Source organism: Felis catus, chromosome D1 (genome assembly GCF_018350175.1).
Source record: "Felis catus isolate Fca126 chromosome D1, F.catus_Fca126_mat1.0, whole genome shotgun sequence".
Classification (NCBI taxonomy): Eukaryota; Metazoa; Chordata; class Mammalia; order Carnivora; family Felidae; genus Felis; species Felis catus.
The window spans coordinates 95074137-95097349 of NC_058377.1; the positions used below are offsets into that span (position 1 = coordinate 95074137).

The window sequence follows — 23213 nt, forward strand, 5'->3', positions numbered from 1 at the left end:
CTTCAGTGTATGTGAACACAGTATGATATCTGGTTGGTTCAAGATTAGAATATAATTGGAATTATTGCTTTGTTTATTATTGTGCTCCTATGCTGAGTACAAAGAAATTCTATAGTATAAATGCACTGTACATTCTGTAAAGCATATAACAGACACTGTTTCATTATTTTATCATGAATTAAATAGAAAAAAAAGCCCAATTAATGAAGCTAGTCATTTCCAGAAAAAAAAGGAACATTAAAAGCAGGCCTTCAAATAATAAGAGGATTTTCATGTGGAATGATAATGATAATAACAACAACAACATTCTAATATGATTCAAGGGGCTTGAAGAAAATCTAAGTAGGTATCAAATGTTTTCCCATTGATGAGTTTACAGTAATTTTAGAGTGATTTTCTGACGTCCTAAAATAGCTAAGTCATACAGATACAGGAAGAACTTGGGAAACTGTTTCACTGTTATATTAGGTCAAACCACATTTAGTTACCTTTCCTATAGTCAGAAAGGGTCCAAACAGAGGTCCTTTGATGGGTCAACCTGGCTAGGTTACAGCACCTGTGTAATTTCATCAAACAATAAGGTAAGTGTTACCGGGAAGATATCTGGTGTATATGAATAAAGTCCATCATCAGTTGATTTTTTTTAAAAAATGTTTAATGTTTGCCTATTTTTGAGAGAGAGGGACAAAGCACGAGCTGCAGAGGGGCAGAGAGAGAGGAAGACGCAGAATCTGAAGCAGGCTCCAGGCTCTGAGCTGTGAGCACAGAGCCTGATGCAGGGTTCGAACTCACAAGCCACAAGATCATGGCCTGAGCTGAAGTTGGACACTTAACCAACAGAACTACCCAAGGGCCTCTCATCAGTTGGTTTTAAGAAAGGGAGATTATCCTAGGTTATCAGGGCAGGCCTCATTCAGTCAGTTGAAAGGCTTTCAGAACAGGGATGAAGCTTCCCTGATGAAGAAATTTTGCCTTTGGATAGCAGCTTCAGCCTGTGCTGAGGGTTCCAGCCAGCTCTTCCTGGTTGCCAGCCCCAGGGTTTGAAACTTTCCTAGCTTGTCCACACAATCATATGTCTATTTTTTTTGCAGTATATCTCCTAATTTATGCTTCCCATAGGTTCTCTTTCTCTGGGTTGAACCCCAATTAGTGCACTCAAATTTCGGCAATCTCTGTGGTTCAGTGTGATATAAGGTCAATTGCCCAAAGAAACATCATATTTAAGAAAAAATATACAATTTGCTGAAAATCAGAAAATTATTTTTAAATGGGTATGAGAAAACAGCTATACTTAATTGAATATACCTCCTCTGGACATTACGTTAACATTTTGTACTTCCTTATATTTGTTACTTTGCTATAAATACCTGAATATGCATAATGTAAAATATAATTAAAATGTCATTATTTTATTATTATTCAGTGAGACTTAATCTGTCACTATTTTCTAGCCAATTAATTAAAAAATGGGACAAAGGATACATTAATATCCTTAAGGTTAAGAAACGTTTTCAGGGACACCTGGGTGGCTCAGTCAGTTGAGCGTCCGACTTTGGCTCAGGTCATGATCTCATGGTTTGTGAGTTCAGGCCCCATGTCAGGCTCTGTGCTGACAGCTCGGAGCCTGCAGCCTGCTTCAAATTCGGTGTCTCCCTCTCTCTCTGCCCTTCCCCTGCTCATACTCTGCCTCTCTCTGTCTCTCAAAAATAAATAAATGTTAAAAAAAATTTTAAGAAAGAAAAAGAAAAGTTTTCAGAATTGCTCAGGAAAGAGAGACGTCGGCAAAGTATGTTGGGGAGAGGGATAATGGAAATGTGTTGCCTTGCATGTTGTTGGAGGCAATGTCTAGCTTTACCAAAGTTTTGATAAGAGGTGCTATTACTAGCCCAGTTTCTGTGCTTCTTCAGATCAATGCTTTACCATCATAATGCTAGTGGGAGCCAGAAAATGGTAAATATCTGAAGACCCATTGTTTGTGTCAACTTGCACAAAATTGTAATGCTAGCAGTCATCACAAAACACTTTGGAGTCAAATACAGCCACAGGGTTGAAGCCAAAAGGCTGACCCTGGTTGTAATGGAGAAGAGTAAACTGAAGTCATAAACGGTTTTGATGAAAATGATCAGCAGTGTGAGTAGCACAGGTAAGTAAGGCTCTTAAATGGATGTTTCAGAATCTGACAGACTCCCTTTAAATGAGAATTTATGGTTTCACCAACACAAGACATTTTAAAATGGACCCACATGCAGGGAAGAATAATGAAGAGAAATACTGAAGGTAAGCTGTGAAGACAGCCATGGCCCCTCCATGATTTCTCTAAAATCTAGCTCCATTGAATCACTAACGTGCTCTCTATTTAATAGGAAGTTGCTCTCTGACACCATAAATCCAGCAACAGTATTTTAGTTATTTACTAAGTGATTAAACTGTAGTAATTTATTCCATTCTTACACCCATATTTTTCCTCCAGGATCCTGAAAGATTTTACTGCCTCCCATAAAGCATTTTCGCTCTAAATATCGATATTGATTTAACTATATCCTATTATTTTTTAGATTTACTTTCTTATTTTACATGAAGTTCTAATCTCCATACAGTTTATAAAAAGATAAAGTAGCTCACTTCCAAAACCCCTTTCTGAGGTCCTTCTGAAGGTCCTGCCTTTTTCCTGGCTGCCAGTTCTGGGATAATTACATTTAACAATAATCCTAATTGTGACTTTACTCGGATGCTCCTTTTAGACCTATTTCAAGAGGTAAGGGACGTGCTACATTAAAAGTAAAAACCACACAAAATATAAAACCCCAGGCCTCTGAATAAATATTTAACACAATATTTAGTTAGCCAGCCAGCATACCTGATGAAATATATTTCTCATCACATATCCCTTATACCTCTAGGTAGAGGTGGGTACAGGCTGGGGAGGAATCTGCAGTAAAAGCAGGAAAAGCCTTTGGATGAAACCACTGGATGAAGTTAACACAACATCCTGGATAATCAGTTTTACTCATGTATTTAGAGGAAATATTTTATATCAAACCAGTAAGACTCATTATTTTAAACATTAATGTATTCTTTATTAACACATTGTTAAATAGTGCCAAATATTAAAATTATATACCGTATTTTATAGTTTGACATTGTATATTGTGGGATAGAATGTTAAACTGTGGCAGGAATTTGTAAGACAAATTGCAACAACTGGTAAAAAATCAACCTTTGGGATGTACCTTCAGGTATCATTAGCATCACCTTTTATGTTGGACTCACAATTTCTTCCATTTCCTTTCCCCATGCTACTTAAAAATATATATTCACTCTCTTTATTGAAGGATACTTTGGTGAGAAAATTTGAGGAGGATTATGTTAGAGGGAAAGGTATTTCAGAATTAGGGTTAGGATAAAGCATGGTTACTTAGCATAAGTCAGACATGTTCTTAGCAGGTGACAGCTAAGACCTATAGTTCCTCATGGGAAGGTCTGAACAAATGTCCAGTTGTTTAAAGGAGCCATGAGGACTCACTTAAGTAAGGGACTACTAAGTAAGTAGTCATGCTTCAAAGATCCTTGAATTCAGGAACCTCTAAACAGAGATCCGGGACAGTAATCGCTTCTGGCATGTTTCTACTGACACTGAATACAGAAAGTGTAGACATCAATTGGCAATACCTTCAGAAGTTGAAAGGCTTCTGTTGGTCTCTCTCTGGTATACCTTACTGTCAGGGTCTTCAGACAGAGTCACATCTTTAAGGCAACAGGCTAGTCTGGAAGGGACCTGGAGAACTGAATCCAAATGCCTCGACTTTCCCTTTATAATAGCTACAAACCTCAGAGGACCGGATAAAGGGGTCTGACAAGAGATAACCTGACCTAGTTCCAACCCACTCTTCACCTCCTACTGGCTGAAAAAAATTTTTTTTTCAAAGGAGACAGACTTTTCCTTCCATGAGAATACTACTCAGTCAGCCATGCTGCTTGGAAACATCATCTGGGAAAAAAGGATGTTGACCAGCATCAATGGAGGGCCACAGAAACCCAAGAGGCTCTTACCTCCTCAAGTCTAAAACACTGGTTTCATTCTCTCTTTGTGCCTGTTACCCCACTTCCTAAAATGCAGGCTATGATTCAACAAAACCCCATTGAGATAAAGTGGTTGGTGCTTTCCAAAAGGCAACTTTAAAATAACCTTCATAGATTTATTTCATAGACATTTATATATCTCTTCCCCAAAATCAATGAAATTGTGAATGAAACAAGTAAGGACATTTAGCATGGTCACTACAATAAAATCAATAGCTTTACCATGCAAGTTAAAATTCTGTTACTTGAATTAATGCCTTTACTTATAAAGAATGATTTTTAAAGAATATCGACTGAGACCAAATCCACATGTTGTAAAACATAATGTAAAGCTTAAGAACACCTTTGGATAATATTATATTAAATTTAATTTGTTCACTGAATTTTGCTCTACTGGAAGTAAGACATCTTAATCCAAACAAGGATATGATTACAATCAATTAAACAAGGCTTTCTTGTCCTATACTTCTGATCTTTATTGTGTACCTGAGACTGATGTTCATAAGTCAGACTTTAATTCCATATAAATAGCAACAGTTCATAATATGTGTCATTTATTTCCCTTTGCACAAAATAAGAATGTACCTTAAATAAGGAATTTTCTGTGCATTTTGCACTGACCATTTTAGCACAGTAAATCATAAGTGTTGATATTTATTTATTAGGTTTTTTTCTTAGCCCCACTCTAATATCCCAAATTAAGTAAATCAGATTCTAACCTAGTAATTCTCTCCTTAGCAAACAAAATGTAACTCTTTGATCTGAATTCCCCACCAGTTAGATACTAGGATTTCCTGCCTTTTCGCACAATATGCTATTGAATTTCCCATCATTTGCACCATAAGAGTACTGTATCCCCACCCCACATATCCTGAGGTTGGATAATTCACACACACGCATACACACGCGCGCGCACACACACACACACACACACACACACACGCGTGCCTCCTTCATTTACAGGATCACCCTTAAGTTGCCATGTGTTCACAGAAAAGGCTCTTTCCTTACTCACACTAATAATCTGATTTTATGAGTTAAAAGCAACAAAAGAAATTTAGTACTTGCGTCTTTATCTAATCCATATTTACTGCACAGATGTCAGGAGTGATCAGATGGAAGACAAAGGAGATATATTTCCCTGTATTGCAGAAGAAAGGACTTAGATTTGGGACTGAATTTTCTATTTATGTATCCTTGCAATACAAATGCAATAATGCTAGCACGAAATGACCTGGCTGCTTTTTTCAATAAACAGCAGGACTGTTAGCCAACCCATTTCACAAGCTTATCTTAAAGGTGAAAAAAAGAGGCATTAAAAAACACAACAATTATCTTACAGCTGTATTACACCTTTCCTCTGAGACTCTTAAAACATTCTGGAAATTATGGTCCAAATCCTGTGCTCAGCACATAACCATCCTCCTCTGGTCCTCTCAGTGAGAAAAACAGTACATAACAGTGGATAAAAATGGCCCTCCAGTAAATACAGTTCATCATTCTCTCATGAAATACAACGATTTTGGACAGATACACACAATTGAGAAAAACAAAGGTATATAAAACCTAAGAGGTCCTTCCTAGGAATTTCAGACCTGTTGCCCTCCAGGACCAAATCCAATTCATAGATATTATTTGCTTGGCCTGCACATGTTTGAAAGATTAAATAATGTCACATAAAGTCTGGCTTCCTATCTTCTCTTGAAAGACTTGAGGAATTTGACAACACTGAACCCAGAACCCCTATGGCAGTTGTAGCTTCTTTTTTTTTTTAATTTTTTTAAAATTTAATTTTTTTTAATTTATTTATTTTAAATTTTTTTTTCAACGTTTATTTATTTTTGGGACAGAGAGAGACAGAGCATGAACGGGGGAGGGGCAGAGAGAGAGGGAGACACAGAATCGGAAACAGGCTCCAGGCTCTGAGCCATCAACCCAGAGCCCGACGCGGGGCGCGAACTCACAGACCGCGAGATCGTGACCTGACTGAAGTCGGACGCTTAACCGACTGCGCCACCCAGGAGCCCCTTTAATTTATTTATTTTGAAACAGAGAGCAAGGAGGGGAGAAGAGAGGAATAGAGAGAGATAAAGTGAGGGAGAGAATTTCAAGCAGGCTCTGTACTCCTAGTGCAGAGCCTGATGCAAGGCTCGAACTCACGAAATGTGAGATCATGACCTGAGCCAAGATTAAGACCGCGCCATCCAGGCTCCCCAGTTGTAGCTTCTTTATCAGTCAGAGGATACAGAGTTCACCAGTGACTTCTTTTCCTACACTTGCTACACTTCCCCTATTTGCTTTAGCTGCTCACCTTGGAGGTAATCAAGCTTGAAACCTTAATTTTAACCTGGGAAGACATCCTACCTCTTTAAATAGGTTGCTTTTCTCCTCATGCTTCCTAATCACACTTTAAAATTTAGTTATTGATGGGGCGCCTGGGTGGTGCAGTCGGTTAAGCGTCCGACTTCAGCCAGGTCACGATCTCGTGGTCCGTGAGTTCGAGCCCCGCGTCGGGCTCTGGGCTGATGGCTCAGAGCCTGGAGCCTGTTTCCGATTCTGTGTCTCCCTCTCTCTCTGCCCCTCCCCCATTCATGCTCTGTCTCTCTCTGTCCCAAAAATAAATAAACGTTGAAAAAAAAAATTTTAAATTTAGTTATTGAGATAACCCTGGGATGACAACTCATATTGCAATCTGGACTTACTTAATTATTTCAGCAAATATTTGTTATATACGCAAGGCAAAAGGCTGGGTCTGGTGAATATATAGAAATAGATCAGATATAAATCCCATCTTTGGAAAGCTACTGATCTAATGAGGAAGACAAAACTTGGATAGAAATTTCAGTGGGCACCTGGGTGGCTCAGTTGGTTAGGTGTCCCACTTCAGCTCAGGTCATGATCTCATGGTTTGTGGGTTTGAGCCCCGTGTCGGGCTCTGCGCTGACAGCTTAGAACCTGGAGCTTGCTTTGGATTCTGTGTCCCCCCAACCCCTCTCTGTCCCTCCCATGCTTGTGCTCTCTCTCTCTCTCTCTCTCTCTCTCTCTCTCAAAAGTAAACAAATAAGATTTAGAAATTTCAAGGCAGAAATATACCAACACTATAAGAGGGGTATCTAAAAGGGTTTAGAAGATTTTAAAGAAAGGAAAACCCAGGTTCACTGAGAATGGGTGAGGAAAGGCTTTGTGAAGTTTTCCTAGTTCCCCTTATCTGAGGAGCACTCTCTTAGATGGAGGTTTACATGCAGGGGGCTTATTAAGGATGCTCTCAGGATCAACACTTTGGGGCAGTGAAAGAAGCAGGACTGAGAAGTGATGCTGAACCAACCCGTAGTTATAACAAATGGTTTCAAAGACCTCATGGGGAGTTTTGGAACTGGGATGGCCCTTCAGAGTTGTTTCAAATGGGAGCAAGTGGGCCTAGCCTTTATAACCCACACCAGCCAGCCCATGTGTGTGGTCACCTATAGGCAAAGATGCTGGTTCCCACTCACTCCTTCTTTTCACTTTCTGGGCTCAGGTATGACCTACTCTGCTTTGTATTCTGTTCCTATGCAATAAGCATACAGGGTTGGGCCCACCCTGCCATTTTTTCCTGATTATGGCTCTAACTTGGCAGATGAGGCAATACCCACCACACAATAAGGGGGGGGGGGGTGGGCGGTGAGTAGATTCAGGATACCCTGCATGCTCACATTCACTCATGCTACTATGTCTCAGCCTTATCACCGAATCTGTCTCACTCTCATTCTTGCTCTCTTCCTGGACATGTCTGACTTTGCAGATCTCTAAGTGTAAATTCAAAATGGAAGATAAAAAGCCCCACTTTGGCATTGGGTCCATTATCTTGTCTTAGCCAGCTTTTATGAGAAAGTCCCACAATGGAGTTAGCTATATATATATATTTTGCACTTTGCTCTCTGGCACCCTTGTACGTATGTTCCATCAGCCAGAATGCTAGAAGAGTGGATGCATGAGTAGTGCCCCAACCCTAAGGATTGAATGTATTTGGATACCATTACTAATATCACTGCAACCTAGGTAGGCACCTTATTGAAGGTATTTTATGACACTGATTTAGAGAGATGCTCACTGGCCATGGCCAGCTTGATAACAATAAAAATGATCACAGTTATTAATTATTGAAAACTTTCTATAATGGCAAGTGCAGGAATGAGCAATTTATTAATACTGTCTTTAATTCTTACATCAACTCTTCAAAAAATATATTATTCCCTTTTGTAGATGAGTAAGCGGAGGACAATAAAGACAAAACGTCTTGCTCGTGGTCACATGGCTGGTAAATTGAAAGCTAATGTTCAAATACTATTCATCTGATTCCTCAACCTTAGTTCTTTCTCCTAGATCACACTGTCTTTAAAAACAGGAAGTGGTTGAGGTTCCTGAGTGGCTCACTAGGTTAAGCGTCTGCCTCTTGGTTTCAGCTCAGGTCATGATCTCATGGTTTGTGAGTTTGAGCCCCACATCGGGCTCCACAATGGCAGTGCGGAGCCTGCTTGACATTCTCTCTCTCTCTCTCTCTCTCTCTCTCTCTCTCTCTGCCCCTCCCCTGCTCACTTTCTCTGTCTCTTTCTCAAAAATAAATAAATAAATAAATAAACAAACTTAAAAAAAAACAAAACAGTAAGTGGTTATTCAGTACCTACCAAGTGTAGAGTTCTTTACATATATGACCTAACCGAACGTTTACAGCAACTCCATGACATTATTGCCTAATTTTCCCACATGAAAAAATGAGGCTAAGAAAACTTGACAAAAATCAGTGAGCTAAGTCACCATGCCAGGATTCAGTCCTAGGTCTGACTGTTCTCTGAGCCTGTATCCCTTACACTCTGTCTCATGGTCTCCTTGGTAAGGAAATAGAGAGCTCAGAGAAGTCACCTGGGAATGTTCAGACATGTCTATAATCTATAGAAGTCATCAGATATTGTCTTCACTAACTGCTATATAAGCAGATTAATGTCAGAAGACTCTCCTCTTTTAGCAATAAACCAGATTTTAATGATCCATGTCCTCTCCTCCAGAGTGAAGTCAACTTGACAGCCTCTATAAGCAGACACCCAAGGGTCCCTAGAAAGACCCCAGGATTCACAAGGAAGATGATCTTTACTGCACAGAACCATTGTGAGACTCACAAACATCTATGAAAGTTCTGTAGAAGAGGGAAGAGGAAAAGTTCAAGGCAACATTGTTAATACCTACTGAACCTTTTAGCAGGTTACCAGAGTCCTTGGAACCCAAATATAACTCCTCTGAGTGACTCCAAATACATACAAATTTCCACCAGAACCTGAGAAGAGATCTAGGGGAAATAATATTCATATATAGTAGTCTCTTCCAACATTCACCAGGATGAGGCATCAGAAAAGTCACTTCAAATAGCAATTCAAAGTGCTGGTGACCCAAATGGAATGGAAAATCAGTCATGATTTCAGGGTATTGCCATGATCAATTTAAAAGCTGAGATCCTAATAAAGCTGACTTATGATAGGCTATGTAAAAAAATCCAGACACAAAAGACTACATAAATGTCACTCCGTTTATAGGAAATTTCCAGAATAAGCAAATCTGTAGAGCCAGAAAGTCGATGAGTGTTTGCCAAGGGTATGGTGGGGGGATAAGGAATAACTGCTAAGGAGCACAAGGTTACTTTTTAAGGTGTCAAATATTCTAAAATTATATTATGGTAATGGCTGCATGACCTTTTATAAATACTCAAAACATCAAAGTATACACTTTAAATAGATGAATTTTATGGTATATAAATTATATCTGGATAAAAGTTGTTAAAAAAGAAAGATGATTTGCTACATATAGATATTGATAAAGGGTACTTTATAGTAAAAAGAGTAATCAAAAAGCATTAAAAATAAACATACATAAATACATAAATATATAAGAGAAGTCAACCTAAGATTTTATCAAAAATTACCAATTAAAATTTAGGCCTGAAGTTCAGTACACACTTTGTCTAATTTGAATTGGTTTTCCTCTTTCAAGTCTTTAGTTAAGGTTACTTGAAAAGAGAATCTGAAATCACAAAAGAAAATCAATACCACAGTTGACCAAGGCCAGGTTCAATAATACTGCCCACATTTGAGTGCAGTGAGGGAAAACAGCATTCATTAGTCATATAATAACTACATGGCCTCCTGCTTATCTCAGAAATTCCTCCAAGGAACACAGCCATTTCCCACCTATTATTTCCTATTGATTTTCACCATCTGCCAAGAGGCAGAGAAGGAAGAGGAATTTCAACAGAAGAAGGTGAGACCAGAGGAGCACCAAAGGCGTGGGAGCACTGCATACCCCTTAGATGTAATGGCAGATGGGCATGCAAGGCTTTCAATTCATAACTCACTTTTTTGTGTATTCAATTCTCGGACTCCAAGTTGGTCCTGTGACAGCTGGTATTCCATTTTCTCACCTGAGACCTAGAGTCAAAAGAAGTCGAAGGGAGATTGTTCACTGAGAATCCCATCATCATCATCATCATCATCATCATCATCATCATCTTGTTATTGTTGTTATGATGATGACTGGTATATATGCAAATACCATCCCAATCCCAGCTCACTCTTTTGTACAATGATTGATTTTCATCAGGGAGATCTCCCCCAAGTAGCCAAGGTTCCCTGAGGATCCCCTAGATACCAAGAGGTAGAACCAGTTTCTTTTCACATGTAACGAGACATAACACATGTGGTATTTATTGAGTGCCAAGCTCTGTTGTAAGTTCTTCAGGTATATTAACTCATATAATTCTCAGAACAACTCCACAGGGAAGATATTTTAATTACTGCCTCCATTTTATAAATGAGAAACTGAGGCAGGAAGTTTAGGAAGTAGTAGAAGATCACCTAGCTATGAAATGGTAAAGGGAAACTTGAACAAAGGCAGTCTGGTATTTAAGTGCTTAAGCATAACCACCATGCAAACTGCCTTCATAAGAGAGGAAAGCTTTTTCAAAGGTGAACATTTTGTTCTGAACTTATATTGCTCACATATAGCCAAAGTGCAGTAGAGGTAGGGATTTTGATGACTCTCATTTCCTAAATCATGCAATTTTTATCCCACAAAGTAGAGGAAGATGGAGAGGAAGAACCAGGGATGGATACTGAGAAGGAATGGAAGGGTGGCAGAAACAAATACTGGATAGGAAGATCGGGACGCCCTGGAACAAACTGCCAGCCTTCAAGAGGTTACAAAAGAAAGTGTTTATGCAGGATCTCATCATGGAAACAATACTGTCTGAAAAGAACTATAAAATCCCTAATTTGAAAACAGAAATGAGGGTGAATCCTGGAGTGTGCTTGTTGGCCTCAAATGTTTGCATCAACCTGTTTAATATTATGGTTCCTTAGTCTCAATATAAAACGCAGCACTTAGTGTGTGGAAGCATTATGCTAAGTGCCATTTGATCAACAGTCACTCTTTTGAGTCCTCTCAACTACCCTACAAGAAAGCGCTAACATATTAAGAATAAACATGAATGTAGTAAGTCCATGCCTGTTCTAAGCACATCACAAACTCATGTAACTCACACAACAATACTTTGAGAAAGAAACTCTTCATTTTATTATCCTCATTTCACAGATGAAGAAACTGAGGCAATGAAAATTTAAGTAGATTGTCCAAGTTCACACGGTTACTATGAGGTAGATCCAAGGTTTGAACCAAGCAATCTGACTCCAATCCGTGCGGTTTACCACTGAACTATATTGCTTCTGCATAGCACTCTGCTGGCTATTTTCCAAATGTTATTAACAATTACACTAAGCCAATTTTACAATCTAGGAAAATGAGCCTTAGAAGAGTTATGATATTTCACCAAGGTCACTCAGATAGTGACTGGCAGATCTGTATTTTGAACTCACGTCTCTTAAATACCAGTACCCTCACTCTTAAATATTAAGCAAGAATCATAACCTGCAAGATTCACAGAGAGAAAACAAAGTTACAAGAAAAAGAAGGCACAGAACTTAGATCAAAGCTTTAACTAAAAGACAACATGACCTTACTCTTAAAAGCAAATGCCAATCTCTCCTAGGCTCCTATGGAAAAAGTCCAGCATGGAACTAATGTTTCAGTCCCTAATCATGAATAACCCCTCTCCTCCATCAGAATTCCAGCTACCTACCTCTAAGGGGCTACAAGCAGTTAGGTGTAGGTCACTACTGTTCTTAGCACCTGAACCCATCTTGTTCTGGGAATGGACCACACTCCATTACTTAGTGACTTCCCTTTTTGACCAATTCATCTTTGTAAGGAAATATCCACCTTGCAGATCATTTGTTGGAAGGTGGTATTGCTCAGTAAGTATCTCTTGATTAAGGATTAAATGAATGCTAAAGTTGTTGAATGGATCAAATTAGATAAAGCCTACAGAGCACTTAGTTCCATACCTAGAATATAGAGACTGCTCAATAAATCGTAGCGGCTGTGCTACTACTATTCTCATTGCTAGTACATCATTCTTGGTTTTGGCTATTGCTAATTATTAAGGGACAGAGAAAACATAGATACACAGTAAAGCCCCAAAAGCAAGCCCACTCATTGGAAAGAATTCATAGAGGAAAAAAGGGAGATCATTTTCCTGCCTCCTAAGAGAGTGACTAAAAGACTTAGGAAGGGATGACTACAATTTGGCATGGCATATAGCTGTAATTCAGTGTCTCCCAGGTGTGAGTAAGACTCATTATAAGATTTAGATTGGTTTTATACATGCAAGTCCACTGAAAAAAATGATTTACTTCAAATAATAGTTCAGTAGACTATTATTTGGTTTAATTCCACTGCCCTAGTTATTATTTTAGTTACAATAGATGATTATAGAAATTTCAGAAAGTTCAGATAAAATGAAAAAAATTAAAATCACATATGAATGATGTTTTCATATGTGTATGCATATATACATATACATACACAGATGGTCCCTGACTTACAATGGTTAGACTTAAGATTTTTCACCTTCATGATGTTGAAGAAGCAATATGCAGTCAGCAGAAAGCATACTTCCAGTTTTGATTTTGATCTTTTCAAAATTAAGTGGTAGGCTAGCAATTAAGGCTAGCAATTAAGTGGTAGGATCCTCTCTCGTGATGCTGGGCACTGGCAGTGCGTGGCAGCTCCCCGTCAGCCACACAATCAGGAGGGTAAACAAGCATTGCACTTACAACCATTTGGTACCCAGACAACCATGCTGTTTTTCAGTTTCAATACAGTATTTAATACATTACACAAGATAGTCACTTGTGTTAGATGATTTTGTTTGACTGTAGGCTACTACAAACGCTCTGAGCATATATAAAACAGGCTAGGCTAAGCTATGATGTGTGGTAAGCTAGGTGTATTAAATGCATTTTTGACTTAAGATATTTTCAACTTATGAGTTTATTGGGATATAATCCCATCATTAAGTCAAGGAAGATCTATATAGTTTGGTGTCACAATTTAGCATTCAGTATTACTAAACTCTTTAGTAGTCAGTTATATTTAGTATTACTAAACTATTATTTGAATAATTTAGGGGCCATATATATAAAAGATATCTATCTTTTATAGATATATATATCACTTTTAGATATAGATATATGTATCACTTTTAGATATAGATATATATATCACTTTTACATATATTCACATTTTTTTCAGAATTTTCCTATCAAATATGTATGCATATTTCTGTATTCCCTCTCTGTATACATATACATACACACAAACATACCCATATACTCTATTTTAGAGCTGCCTGCTTTCGTGGTTCTTAATAACTCTTGTGTATATAGATCCTTAGACCTCCTTGCTATTAGCAAGCATCTGATCCAGAATAAAAAGTAGCAAGGCTTTCAGAACACTATAGGAAACATTTATTTTTCTGACCACTCACTAACCTTTCCCCATTCTTAGTCTGTGAGCTTCAGGTAAGGCATCACTCCTATTTCCTGACAGGGAGCACATTAGCCAGTCTCAGCCAATCAGCAAAAGGAATTCCCTTGCCACTATGACTGGTTCAGGAAGAGTGGACGTATGACCCACATAAGTACAATCAGAGTGAAGCTCAGGACTAGTTTAAGAGTTAACCTCTTCACTCTCAGACTTGAGGCCACCATATTGAGTGTGTACAAAAGAAACCAACACAAGGGCAGTTATGATGAGAGTTTGTGAAAATCTTAAGAATGATGGTAATTTCTGAACCCCTAGATAAATATCTGAGCAATGTAAACTCTGGCCTCCTCAATTACATAAGTAAATAAATTCCTGTTCTTAATTTAGCTGATGTGAGCAAAGTTTTGCTTATGGGCAAGAGAAATCATCTTAACTATTACAAGCACAAATCATAGAAACTAAATTTGAGTTTTAGTCCCAATGCCCTCCTTTTGTTTCTTTTGCTTCAAAATAAATTCCTTTTCGGTATAAACCAAAGGGGGTCAACATACTCGGACTTATTAGGCCAACCAAGAACACATGGTTTATTACAACAAATCATCCCATTTGTCTCCTGTTAGAAAAGCCCTTCCTTCTGTATGCTTCAAATACCTTTCTGTGCCATGAGTTTCTAAATGCCAAGTTGTTCAAATTCCTCAAGTTCAACAAGTAAATAGAAACTAAAATTTTGGTGAACATCAGAAAAGAAAACCTTACACCTGGATTATAAAAGTTCTCTCATGAGGTGGTTGCCCTTGGAAAAGAGATTTGTGGTTCAATACAATAAAAAGTTATTTCCCCACCTGTCCTCATCAAGCTTAATGAATACCTTACACATAAAACACCCCTTTTTATTACTGCTTTCCATGTTCTGGTGGAGATCAGACTCCTCCAGCACATCAAAATGGTACCCCCATCCCCAGGCAGAGTACAATGATATTTCCAGGCATCATTGCCATGGGCAAATATGGCAGAGCCCTTCCCAAATGAAAAAACAAACTTTGTATCAAAGGAAGTAGGAGACTATCTTTGAAAACTAGAGCAAAAAAATTAATAACAATGTAGTCAGATATATTCAAGAGGCATACTGATCAAATATACACACTGTTTTAAAGCATTTATGTTTTGAAGGGAACACTTTATATCTATTTTTAAAACCTTGTTACGTTCTGTAATCTCCATAGCCTGTCACACCCATAGCAATTTATCTGCACCTCTCTTGTGGAATTTATCATTTGCTACTTTTAGTACCATTACATGTGTATAAGTCTTATCTCTTCTACAAGAATGCAGACTCCTTGAGGGGAGGGATCTTCTTTATCCTTATATCTAGGACATGACATAACTTAGTAGCTTGTAGATACTGAGCCTTCCATAAATATTAGAAACATGAAAAAAAATGTTTAAGTGTATTTTTTAAGAGCAGAATAAACCTGGATGGAAACGGAAAGCTTTTTTTCACTTGTTAAAGGAGACTGTGTTATAAGGAACTCATAAAAGTAAATAAAGAATTGTAGCTCAACTCAGATTTCAGTGAAGAAATTGGTTCTCCATAGACACTCAATCATTCATTCATACCTATAACCTCATTCATCAACTGAACTAATATCTATAAAAGCTTCTGATAAAGTTAAGAATAGAAGGAAAATTAGAGCAGATTACTTCTATGGAAAGATGGAAAATTGGTCTGCTTTCCCAGATCTCAGTGCTTTATGCAGTCAGTGACATCGTGGAATTTATTTTATCACTCTTCTTGCTTAATTAGGACGTAAGAGAAAGGTAGGAGGAGAAGAGTAGACAATTTTCAAATAAAAAGTGGTTTTTCCCCAGCAAGTTGTAAAAGGAAATCAAAGAGTTTCTGGTTTGTTTGTTTTTGTGGTAGGAAAATTGAAATCTAGACAGAAAAAAACCTAAAAGAAGAAGAGAATAGGCTGAAGGGAGAGAAAGAAGAGAGAGATTAGTAAAAGTTCTCTAAATTTTCAAAGAACGAAAGACAGAATTAAGAGTGAGTCCTGGAAAGACTTCTGACATGGGATCAAAAGACATCATGTGGACAAAAGAAGTATTCCTTTCAAATCTAGTATTTATCCTAGATTAAAATAGTCGAAATTAGTGGGAAGTGAGGAACATGTTGTACCTTGTTCATTGGTTTCATTCAAACCTAGTTCTAAAATACATAAATAGTTTAATACATTGATATCTTCAAGTCTATACTTTTCTACTAGAAAATGTGGCAGTATTTATTATTTTACCTTGCTCACATTCAAAAAGAAATTATTAGATCCAGGTATAATGGAATTATTCAAATAAAGTATAAAACAAGAGGCCAATAATAGCGCTAGACAAATAGGAGATCCTAAAATGTTAGTCAATGAGTAATTAGTTATAAAGAATACTTTCCTGCCAGCTATACCTCAAATAAATAAATAAATAATAAATAAATAAATAAATAAATAAATAAATAAATAAATAAATAAATAAATAAATAAAAATAAAACCTACACAAAAGTTTTGGGAGTTTTTCTAATACAATTATTTAAAAAATGTTAAAAAAATTTCCTTTGAGTTTTCTCCCATTCATATAAATAAATATAAAATCACATATCCTCCAGTAAAATATAAAGAGTAAAGGAATAAATACATAATATTATCCAAGCAGAATCCTCAGCTCTATAAATGGCAGGTAGATACATTTGTGTTCAACGAAATGACTGCATTTTAAATTCATTCTAATAAAAAATAAAACTTCTTCTATTTTTCTGTTTAGGTGGTATCCCAGTCCACAGTCCAGGCATACAAAAGAAACTCTCTGTTTTTCTACATTAACATAATTTATCTTTCAAGAACTGGATAATATCTTGAAATCCTCAGTCAATTTGATGTTTCTTCTTTTTTCTCCCTGGGAAAGCTTTCAAGTTCCAGATAGGGTTTATATAGGCTGCATGAGTCAAGGTGATGGATTCTGTCCCTTGCTGTCATTTCTCCATGTAGGCATTGATTGATAAATCCATCATCCTTTTTGTCTTTGGTTGTAGGTCCACACAAGTAGCTACAGAGAGATATGCCTCTCTTCCATTTACAGGAACCCTGTAGGTACAGTCTTTGCTGCTTTAGTGCAATGCTTGGTGTTAGAGAAACCATTCAGCTTCTAGTTCACTTTGGGGTACTCTCTGAGGCTTTGGAAAGACCTCATTGGGTTTGACTCAACAAGCATCTGGGCATCTGCTGCTTCAAAGAGTTCAGCTTAGTTTCTATTCTAGAAAAGATGGGACTATGGAATGTGCAGAGTCAGCAGGGGAGGTAGAGCACTTTTCCTCTGTCTCATTATGTTTCTCCAAACATTTTTTTGTGGGCTTGGAGCCCTCTCAATTCTCTTAAGTGCTTTAGGCTGTAAACCAATGCCAAGAAGAGATTGGCAGGCTATTTTTTTTTTTTCTTTCTGGCTTGCTACATCCTTCTCCAGAGGCAATGGCCTAGGACGCCCTAGCTGTTTGAATAAGAAGAAAGTTCAGAAGGATGGAATTATCAGAAGGGGGAGGGAAAAAAATTGTTTAATATTTCAAACTTTCCCAGGAAATAGGAAAAATGTCTTTGAGGTTATATGGAAGAAAATTAGCATAAAGTTGAGGTCAGGTGGAAGAAATTAGCATAAATTAGAATAAAGCACTCTGATTTTGCTGATCTCTCTGCCTCCAAGCAATCTTCTAGAACTGAACTTTGAAACTCTTTCAAATAGAAAAACTTGCAACAAAAGCTTTCTATCCTATACCATATTCTTCTATAGACTTCATGATATACCCTGAAATATCTTTAGGGGTAAATCTTTGTTTTCTTCAATAGATCTCACTATTAGAAATTGAACTTTTCTCTCTATGAAATATATCCAAGATCAACAACTGGTCATCCTTGCCTTGCCCTCGGAAGTCTTTCTTTTTTTTTAATTGAAATTTATTGTCAAATTAGTTTCCATACAACCCCCAATGCTCATCCCAAAAGGTGCCCTCCTCAGTACCCATCACCCACCCTCCCCTCCCTCCCACCCCCCATCAACCCTCACTTTGTTCTCAATTTTTAAGAGTCTCTTATGTTTTGGCTGTCTCCCTCTCTAACCTCTTTTTTTTTCTTCCCCTCCCCCATGGACTTCTGTTAAGCATCTCAGGATCCACATAAGAGTGAAAACATATGGTATCTGTCTTTCACTGTATGACTTATTTCACTTAACATAACACTCTCCAGTTCCATCCACGTTGCTACAAAGGGCCATATTTCATTCTTTCTCATTGCCACGTCATATTCCATTGTGTATATAAACCACAATTTCTTTATCCATTCATCAGTTGATGGACATTTAGGCTCTTTCCATAATTTGGCTATTGTTGAGAGCGCTGCTATAAACATTGGGGTACAAGTGCCCCTATGCATCAGTACTCCTGTATCCCCTGGGTAAATTCCTAGCAGTCCTATTGCTGGGTCATAGGGTAGGTCTATTTTTAATTTTTTGAGGAAACTCCACACTGTTTTCCAGAGCGGCTGCACCAGTTTGCATTCCCACCAACAGTGTAAGAGGGTTCCCGTTTCTCCACATCCTCTCCAGCATCTATAGTCTTGGAAGTCTAAGTCATACAGATAAAGTTCTTTTCAAACTCCTTAAGAAATTAATCCCTTCCAAACCAATGTCATATATTCAGCTATTTTTCTTTAGAGTTTATAAATTGTTTCACAAAGAAAGTGTCACTAAAAGTCAGACAATGTCTACGTGTGTCTCTTGTATCGTGCAATATCAGAAATTTCTTATTGATTTGGTCATTTTGTCCCACATTCATTACAATAAAAATCCAAACTTGCACTCATCTGGGACGACTATAAATAGCTCGATGAAGCTATGATTTATAGATTAGTAAATGTTGCCTTTTATTTGAAAATAGTTCAAACATTTCAACAGCCCATAAGCCTCTAACAGTGTGTACAAATCATCCATCTGGACTGCCTTTGTGCAGTGACCATGCATCATTTGTGGATCGGCAACATGGCTTGTGCACTTTCCTTATATTTTGGTCATTTTCTACTTTTAGGAGTCTTGCCATTCCAAGGTAGAGCTAGGGAACTTGCATTACCAGATTTCACTGCTACTAGGGTACAGATATGTGACGTGGATTCTGCCACTCACATGTACCTGAGCACAGCTGGGTTCCGAGGGAGATGACACACTTCCGAGCACGTAGGAATTGATATTCTGGCAACTGTGGTGAGAGAGACACTTGGTTCCTTACAGATAACAGTGTCAGAGCTCCTGGCATCCAATCATAGAGCATCATAGGCTGAGTGATGATGAGGTGGCATTTTCCCTGCTAAAGGTCCTTTAGTGGGACTAAGAGTTCTTAGTCCCTCAACTGGTTGGTGATTCAAGAAACTAGTTCTCATACCCTCCTGGAAAGTCATAAGTTACAAGTAACCTTTTATAAATTCCTTTTCTGGCTAAACTACATGTTGTTTGCAGTGCAAAACACTTTTATAGTTGCTGAACAAATAAATAATTAATCATACAATATTACACATGTATGTAAAAAAAAGTTAATCTCATTTATGCTGACACGTTAACACTGTTACTAAGATTCTAAGAGGGGGGGTCAAAAAGTAAATATTTAAAACACTAGCATTTGCCACATAGTCCAGGCAACATGGTGACCCAATATTAGTTGGCTAATAGATTTTTCACTTCTTTTTTTCATGTTTATACTTTTGGTGCATCTATTTTTGAGTTATTAAAAGAAGTAGTGTTTACAGGTAGTTTTTATTGCTGGTGATTCATTTTAATACTGTTCTAAGGAAGATGAAATGGGGCTGCCTAATACAATTACTCTAAACACTAAAGGCACACATTGTGTGAGCAATTACTGATGACTTTCCATGTACAGTGGGTAGCAAAGATGAAATGCACAAAATGAGTAATAGGAGATAGTCCCAGTTATCGAGTAGCTCATACGATTGCCATTTCCCTAGAATAAAAATTGTATCCAAATGAGAAGTTCTCATTGTATTTCCATAATTTCTATTCATCCCTCAAATCAATTGTTCTTTCCTTGAAAATTATTTATTACTAAGGCTATCCAAGGAAAATAACTATTCCGTCCCTGTAGGACTCATTGGGAGGACTGAGAACTATTGCATCCTATTTAAAAGCATTATTATACTGCTCCCATGGACCACATTGACATAGCAAATGTTCTTTGGGAAAACAACCAGTTGAATCACTTATATATCTCCAACAATGACTACGTGCCTTGTGAGAATGCTAGAGCCAGCTACCCATCCTATACTCTTCCTAACAAAGCTATGCTTCGTGGTATCAATAACTAATTACATTACAGTTCTGCCTCAGTAACATAGATTGATAGTTTCATTATACCATTTAATTAGAACTGTTTTTAATTTATCAGGAAGAAATGGTATAATTGGTGAAAGAACAGCTGTTGCAGGTCACATGGAAACAATATGGTTGAGCAACAGAAACTGACAAACTTGGCTGGGAAATCCAAGTGGCATTTAAGTCTTTTGGAATGCATGATGTGGAGGGCAAGGAAGCCTGCTATCTGTCATATTTCATCTAATAAACACCTCTGAACTTTATCACTAGCGTTACTGGTGCGGGATGCATGGACACCAGCAAGAAGTACTTTGCAGAACCAAGGTCCACTGTGGCTCAATAAATTCTATTTCCCCAAAACAGGTATCATCTGAGTTTCAAGGGATCTGAAGGAGAACTTTTATCCCTTAATGTAGGTGCTTCTTAGATAGTAAGTGCTAATTTTCTTGCATTGTCCAAACTAGTAGCAGATATAACATTTTAGTTTATTAAAGGAATAACTGGTATTAGACATATCATACTCTAGCCTGATTTCCTCTTTAAGGATGGACCCCTCTTCTATTACTCAGGGTTCTCCAGAGAAACAGAACCAATGCGGTATATCTGTGTGTGTGTGTGTGTGTGTGTGTGTGTGTGTGTGTGTGTGTGATAAAAAAATTATTAAGGAATTGACTCATGCAAATGTGAAAACTAGCAAATCTGAAACCCATAGGGTAGGCCATCAGGCTAAAAACTCAGACAAGGAGTTGCTGTTTAAGTCTTGAGTCTGAAATTTGTAGGTCAGGCTAGCAGGCTGGAAATTCACACAGGATTTTTATGTTCTGATTTAACACAAAATTTCTTCTCTGAGAGAACCTAATGTTTGCTCTTAAGGTCTTCAACTGATTGGATGAAACCAACTCACATTACTGAGAGCAATCTACTCAAATTCAACTTATTATAGATGTTAATGACATTTATAAAACATACTCACACCAATATCTGGACAAGGTTTTGACAAATATCTGGACAAGGTTTTGACCAAACAACCGGGCACCAGAGCTTAGCCAAGTTGACATACAATTTAACCATCATACCTATTAACAAAGAAGCCTCCCAAGGTTCTTTCAGACTTCTGTCCACCCTTAGCTTTCTAAGACAAGAATGCCATGTTTCTACATGAATGTTATCTTTCTGTCTTCATGTTCACAAGGAACACATAGTTAATCAATTATGGTACTATTTTCCACTGAGTTCAGAAATGCTTCTCAACCCAATGCTCCAAAATGCCACTTCCATTTTACTAAAGCTAGCATGCAAAATAAGTGTATTGACTCGCCCTTCTTAAGCAATTTAGTCACCTTGTGCTTTTAGCTTTTGTTTCTCTCCTGATTGTCACAATACAATTGTAAGCTGGATACTGAATATATAAGAATCATTCCAAAAGAGACTGTAGTCAGAGATTAATGCAAGAAAAGAAACAATGGAACCGCAAAAATCCAACCCTGGTACAACAAGAGGACCAGAGGATCCAAATGATAACATCTCATAAGTCGAATAATGCATAGGGCAGTTAACTAAGTGTAAGGCAGTGGGAGACTTAGGGAGGTGCTCCAGTTAATGTCAAGAGTGAAGAGTTAAAACTTCATGGACCAAAGGGGATGAGACTTATGCAAAAGAGGATTTCCATGGCAAACCCAAGATGAGTGGATGGGGAGGATATTCTGAGTTTGAGAAGGATACATCCTGGGCTTTAAAATTGTGTTATTCCCAGTGGAGGAGCCACTAATAGTGGTTAGTAGAAAGGCTACAACCAATGCTTCTTTACAACACAGCTAAGCCTGGTTTTAAGGCTTCCTAGTCAAGAAGAATGAGTATTATGATACAGTGCAGGCTTCTGCTGCCAATGCAGAGTTCAGTCAGGGATCCTTTGGAAAATAGCATAAGAAGGCTGATCAATATATGAGTCTGAAACTGTGGCTTTAATTGTCACTTCAGGTCCACTGCACTGAATTTTATTGGGTTTGACTGATCTTTTATCAATATTGTATACAATATTATCTTTTATACTCATCTTTATCTTTTGCTTCTTTATTTCTCCTCAGGACTTGAACAATCACCAATCTCATACAATCAAAATACCACATTTATCTTACAACATCTCCTTCATGCTCACTGTCAAAACAGCAAATCCTATAACCTTTCTCCATTCCTTTCCCTCGTCCCCTATCCTTTCTGTTCATTTATCCTTTTTTACCTGCACTTCTCTGTAAAGATCTCTTTACAGACCTCCTAGCCTCCCATTCTTGCCATCTGACACAATTTCTGCCCCTTCTAATAGATCAAAGAACCTTAAAGCATGATTCTGCTAATGTTGCTTCTTTCATCAAGGGCTTTTGATAAGTCCTATAACCTTATAGTATAAAATCCAAATTCTTTAATTTAATATTCAGTGTCTCCCATAACCTAACCCAGGCCATCTTTGCAACATTGTCCTCAGTCTCCTATTTTGAAAAATATAATCCAGAAGACTGTGCTACTTGCCATTTCCAGAAAATGCTTGGCATTGTTCATTTGCATGCCCTTCCATATGTGTTTTGCCTACTGGTTGGTTTCTATTTCTCTATTAGTTCATTCTTCAAAATCAGCTATAAAACTATTTCCTTTACAATGAATTCTCATTCTTTTCAATGAACTACTATATCACATGTAACAAATAGCATTTTACCATAATTACCTCAAAAGAGACTGTATTTCCTTACCATATAAACTCGTGAATGATAAGAATCATTTTTTCACTCACTTTTTTTTTCCAACAGTGTCTTTCACACATTAGATGTACACT

The 23213-nt window shown here is 37.6% G+C and overlaps 1 long non-coding RNA gene across 3 annotated transcripts in view; it reads right to left on the bottom strand.

Annotated features, from left to right (window-relative positions):
• LOC109492102 overlaps positions 1-23213 on the bottom strand; it is a 1189585-nt gene that overhangs the window by 565522 nt on the left and 600850 nt on the right. For all 3 annotated transcript variants that reach the window (XR_006586544.1, XR_006586545.1, XR_006586543.1), the window contains one exon: positions 10460-10532. This is a non-coding gene — a long non-coding RNA (uncharacterized LOC109492102). The remainder of the gene's footprint in view (positions 1-10459; positions 10533-23213) is intronic.